This window comes from Leiobunum rupestre, chromosome 10, assembly GCF_980474605.1.
Source record: "Leiobunum rupestre chromosome 10, qqLeiRupe1.1.hap1, whole genome shotgun sequence".
In the NCBI taxonomy this organism is placed as follows: domain Eukaryota; kingdom Metazoa; phylum Arthropoda; class Arachnida; order Opiliones; family Sclerosomatidae; genus Leiobunum; species Leiobunum rupestre.
In genome coordinates, this window is record NC_143393.1 from 33,738,479 (window position 1) to 33,744,478 (window position 6,000).

Below are 6,000 nucleotides of genomic sequence, written 5' to 3' on the forward strand. Positions count from 1 at the left end.
ATATTAACAAATTTATCTATCATAACAGTAGTGTATATGATCAAATCGTTGTAAAAGACGGTTCAGTGCACTGTCACACCATTTTATTCCAATTTTTCATGAAAAAAATTGCAAGAGCATATCCGAATATGTTTCTTTTCATTTTACGTGATACATATTTTCTATCCCAAATCGAATATCATAGTTTTTTATTTGTTTACACTCGTAGCCCCCTGTTTAAAAAAGTATGATCTAGCTTCTGAAGTCTGGCTTACGTGGCGTGGTCAATCAAATAAAATATTACCATTAGTTAGTTAATCGAGAATTTCCTTATTTTTAAATGTTTTTCTGAAAATATTTTTCTAATACCGGTATCGGCCAATATCGGCTTCGCTTTAGCCGATATTGCCGATGTTAGAAAATTTTAAATTAATTTCATTTGTAAACTAAGCATAATAGTCGATCATACACGCCCGACGTTGCGGTGTGGGGCCCTAGGCATCAAGATATGACATAGGGGCCTAAAAATAGTTTTACACTGAAAGCGGGGCCCCCGGAAAGCACAGTGAACCGTGGGGCCCTATAGTTAGTCGCCTCGCTTGCCTTTCCCTAACGCCGGCCCTGAGTTGATGTTATGTTCTCATTCAATAATATCATCATTATTTCAACGTAATAAGCGTTATTTTTACTTTTGAAAGTGTTTTAATTTTCAATAAGCCTTTTCATTAAGAGAAAATTATTTTAAACCAAAAACTAAAACGATTTAAACATTTTAAATAGTTTTAATATTGTTTTATAATATGGGATAATTAATCAATAATTCGTTTGTAAAAATATTTTAATCCAAGTCATATTTTTACTCAAGATAAAGTAATAAAACAGGCTTTAAACTATAGGTTTTTAATATTTTATTGTAATTTAGTTTGGTCAAAAAATAGTTTGAAAAATGGGACGTACTGTAAATGTAAAAATGTTGTTGTAGTTTTTTATAAAACCCAATGTTTTGGCCAACTATGCTTGGAGGTTGCACCTAGCGCCCAGTTCGTTTGCGGTGTATGTGGGAGCTTCATAATCCAGTCGATAAAATTATCATTGTCGTTGAAAAGAGGTCCTTAAAATAAACGTATCGTCACGGTGTACAATTCCTGGTGGCTTAACCGGGGAGTCTGACTGTCTGAGTCGGGCTCTTGTAGCCCATAAGGACGGTGGCGCACTGGAAGATGTTAACCGTGATCAAATGGATCTATCTCCACCACCGACTTCGGTCAGGTATGGGCTGGAAACTGGGTTTCAACTCAGGCTAACGGAGACGGTCCAGACATCCTGGCCGCCTCGGAGGTACTGTTAGCCTGCTGTGGGGCGGTGGGTCTCCGTTTGAGGCACTGTGACCTTTGCTTCCTGGCCATCTGGAGTTATACTGGGGCTCCGTTGACAGCTGTTCCGGGTTGCGTTGAGTTGCTGCGCTCGATGTGGATGCTGGTCGCCCCATTGCTGCGCCTATTGTTAGGTGGAGGGGTTCGCGTCAACGGTGCGACGGTCAGCGGTAGGATTATCTCGCTGCCCTTGGCTTTTTGTAGCCGTCCAGGCTGTGGACGCTGGCGTAGGGCATAATGGAGATGACCTCCGATGATAAGGATCTAATTCCGGAAGCACCGGACTATAAATCTGACTGAAATGTCGTTGACAAGACATGTATGTCATGTATGTTGTTGTGTGAGTAACTTCGTATCTTGTTTTCTAGGCGGTCAATTTGTCTTGGGTCGGCCAAATCACTTTAATTTGAGGTTCAGGAATTATAATCGGGCAGTTCTGGACGTGTTATAAGCCTAATGAGCGGGAAGGGGCGAAACCCCATCAATTACTTATCACCATGACGTAACGGCGAGCCTGTCTTGACACGTTCAAACCAAACAATCGTCAGGTGACCCCCCACCCGTACATTTCCCCCACCCCGCTAATTGAGGGTAGAAAACCTAGTTAAGCCTAGGCCTAAGTCCTACTCTATAATAAATCAATCCAAAAATTCTATTAAGCGTTAATTCGCGAGAAGAAGCTTAAACAGTGAAGAAATTTTCGCGTCAAGCGCGAATACGGAAAATGGGTATCGCGTGTTGGAACGTTTTTCCGCGAATTATATATCCCGGGCGACTTTATTCTTTTAGTGAAAGAAAATTCTTCCAGGTGTCGCTCGTTGCGTGCCTGTTGGTTTCCGGCGATTAAAATCTAAATTAAGCTCGCCCGTCGATCATGCCAGCGGCGAAAAATTGTTTCCGCCTCTAATTTAATGTTGTGGACATCATTTTGGCTGCTGCCTCAATTACCTTCCCTGTACCAGAGCTAGTGGTCACGGGCTCACGGCTCGCGTCATGTCTACTGCCGCTGAATTGGACATCGTGGTATAATCTAGGTACAACCAGAAGAATGTAACAAGAATTCAACTCGTAATGTGTCGCTTGAGAAACGTGACTTCGCTGGCTCCCACTTTTTATTTCAATATAGGTTTCGGAAGAAAACTATGGTGGCGTTGATTTTCGAAAACTATTTCATATCGAAAATCTGGTTTTTAAATCGGTTAGCTTCGAACATAAAACTGAACAGGTTATTCAGGTCGCAATTTAAACATATCTGAAGTTAATCAGTTACTCAGATCAGGCTTATCAGTTACATTCGCCCCATGTCCAAACAATCTCAAATTGTATCTGATTCGTATCATTCGTTATCCCAAAGAAACAGATCTGATTTGATCTGATCCGCTATCATTCATCCATTATTTATTCGGATATAAGTAAAATCGATAATTGTGAGACATTTGTCCCTTTAAGATGAATTCAGATTAGTTTCGGGTTTAAACTACTTGGTTTGAATTTAGACCCACATCATCTGATCTGATAATATCTGATCAGGTAATTCGGATAATCTGATATCTGATCAGATACCTAGGGCCCCGCACACCGCAACGTCGGGACTGCATGATCGACTATTATCGTTAGAGATAAACCACATACTTATCCTTTTCTCGTTAGAGATAAACCATATCTTAAGCCGCTTAAAGCTAAAGAGTTCCACCATACGGTGCGGGTGTATATGAACAAGATAATATCTGGGACCAAAACTTTTGCGGAATATTTCCATCACAATAATACCGATAAATTTAGACAAACTGGCGGGCACGGCTCTAAAGTGGTTCGGGATGACAGAAGGGACACTAACCTTCCACTCTGATTTCGTTACGTCTCGAGAACACTTCGAATGCATTATTAATTAGAAACACAACAAAGTTGTATAGACTTCAGTTTGAGTAGCTTAATTGGTTGTTGTCGCATCTCTACCTTAAAACATTTACGTTTCACCTATTCGACATTTGGAGTAGAACTATTGAGAATAGCTATTTCGAACAAACCGTGACTAACAGCACTGCTATTATCGCAGACAGCGCGCAAAGTTACAGCTAGTAGAATAACACTTTCTCCTTTTTAGTTCCACATCGATATATATATATATATATATATATATATATATATATATATATATATATATATATATATATATATATATATATATATATATATATATTTAAGTAATAGTAGTAGTCTTTTGTCACGACAACATTAGAGATGGCGCTGGTGTTACGTGGCGATAAAATTGATTAAAATATAATTTAAACTAGTTCTTCCTAAATCGCCAGCTAGAAGGTCAATTTATTGTCGATAACCAAGGTAACCTGCGTGAATAGAGTACTTTAAAAATATAGAAATATTGCAAATGAATTTTAACAAAATCCATGATAAATGAGTATAAAATATCTACATATTCAAAATCTGGTCAAACCTTCATACTCAAAAGGGGAAAAGCATTCTAACAGAAGCCACTAGGAAAACGTACAAAGTAATGGATATTTGACCTCTTGTGACCCAAGTGACCCTACGACCAATTAATTTGGTTATCTATTCGAAACAGAACGTAAATTTGTAAAGTTTTTTCTCTTCAAAGTTCTGACCCGTTGCGAGAAATGTGGGGAATACAATAATTCTCGATTTGCGGAGCTCAGTCTCTCCGGTGGTTCTGGAGGGAATGGAAAGAACGCGTGCGTATTCTCGGTCGGATAATTAGCGCTGGGAGGTGGCAAAAAATCCGTGCTAAACCTTTTCCTGAGCACTGGCGCTATTAAAACAAAGTATTTCCTCTCGTGTCACCCCCTCCCTCTCGCGATTCTTTTTTCGTCCGTTTCGGTGCCATTTTTGGAAAGCTAATTTTGGCCCGTTTCTTTCACCCTCTGACGACACGCCGACTCTTTCGGAATAGCTAATCACGTACGCGAATTAACTGTTGCCAAACGTGTAGTTACAAGTGAATTAAGACTAATCTCCACCAGGGTTGGACATAAGGCACTAGTCACGGCATTTGACTACTAAAATAAATGCTCTGAAGACTAAAATTAATCGAAATCTGGGGGCTCACTAGTCAATTTGACTAGTGAAAAATTTACCTAAATATTCATAAATAATACCGAATATGTAAATTCATAATTCGTCAATCACATTTTATTTAAAAAAATATTAACATGCTTGCAGTGCTTGTAGAGTCCACTCACCTCACACAAGTTCTGATTTAGAATCTCGATCTGAAATTAATGCGTCATTTGTTTATATTATCAGTGAAAATATTTTGAACTAATCAAAGACTCTAAGTCGTGAAAAAATTGTGATCGGCCAAAGTCATGTATAATAAACTCCTTTTTTAATTCTGATGGTTAAAACCAAATGTTGGCTGCCCTTCTTGTTTTTATACCCCCACTAGTCAGTGACTACTAAAATAAATTAAGATAGGAGGCTCACTAGTCAGGCTGACTACAACAAATATCCTTATGTCCAACATTGATCTCCACCCAGAAAAGCTAATAAAGAAATTACGTTTTTCGCGTGGTGGTAAACTAACTTCGTAAATTTATCTCAATTTTTCATAGTTTACACTTACGCCATAAGTACCGTGATCTATCACCGCTAATTTTTTAATGATAGCCCGTGTCGCCAATGACTTAATAACTCATTACGTGGCTAAAGACTTAAAACTCTCCGCGATATTTTTACCAGTCTTCGGAATTGTCGAGAAATCGTCGCAGCCTTTTTGAGGGAACAGCCAAGGCTTATCGAAAATTTTAAAACTTTCGAAACAATTAAGAAATAAAAGTTATTTTGGAAATACAACGACGAATTGTTGAATCGGAACATAAATTTGACTATTATAAACACTCAAATCGTTTTTGTTCGCCGTCAAACTGACCTGACAGTAATTTTGTTAATGAAGGCAGTAGAGAAAACTTCCGATTACCCAGTCACTCTGTGACAGACTATCGTTAACGTAAATCATTCAGTGTACTCCTTATTATTATTTTTACGCTAATATCAATTAATATTAACACCCAGTGATATAAAACGTAGAATAAAGAAGTCACGATATTAAAAAAAATTCTTCGAATAAAAATATAAGGGCTATAATTTTGAATTTTAAAATTGTTCAAAGTCATGTTTTTTTGCTAAATTAATTAAAATAATTTTAGAAGACAAGATACTTCATGACTAAAATGTGTTTGTTTTAATAAAAAATAATATTTACAATGACGAGCTTTCGAACCGAAGTTCCTTCGCAAGTCGTTAAATTCTTAATGATATACAATTTTATTTCCGACAATTTGATTCCTACGTCTTATCTCTAGACGTAGGAATCAAATTGTCGGAAATAAAATTGTATATCATTATGAATTTAACGACTTGCGAAGGAACTTCGGTTCGAAAGCTCGTCATTGTAAATATTATTTTTTATTAAAACAAACACATTTTAGTCATGAAATATTTTATTTTAATTAACTAAGGGCTATATGTTATTTATTTATAGGGCCGGGGCTGAAGAGGGTAATTAGCGCCCCTCACCGGCCTTGAAACCAAACAAAAAACAAAAAGGGCAAAAGCTGAAGGTCAAAGACATCTCGGGCCCAGGCTCGTCGACAGGTGGACAGGTTAAGAG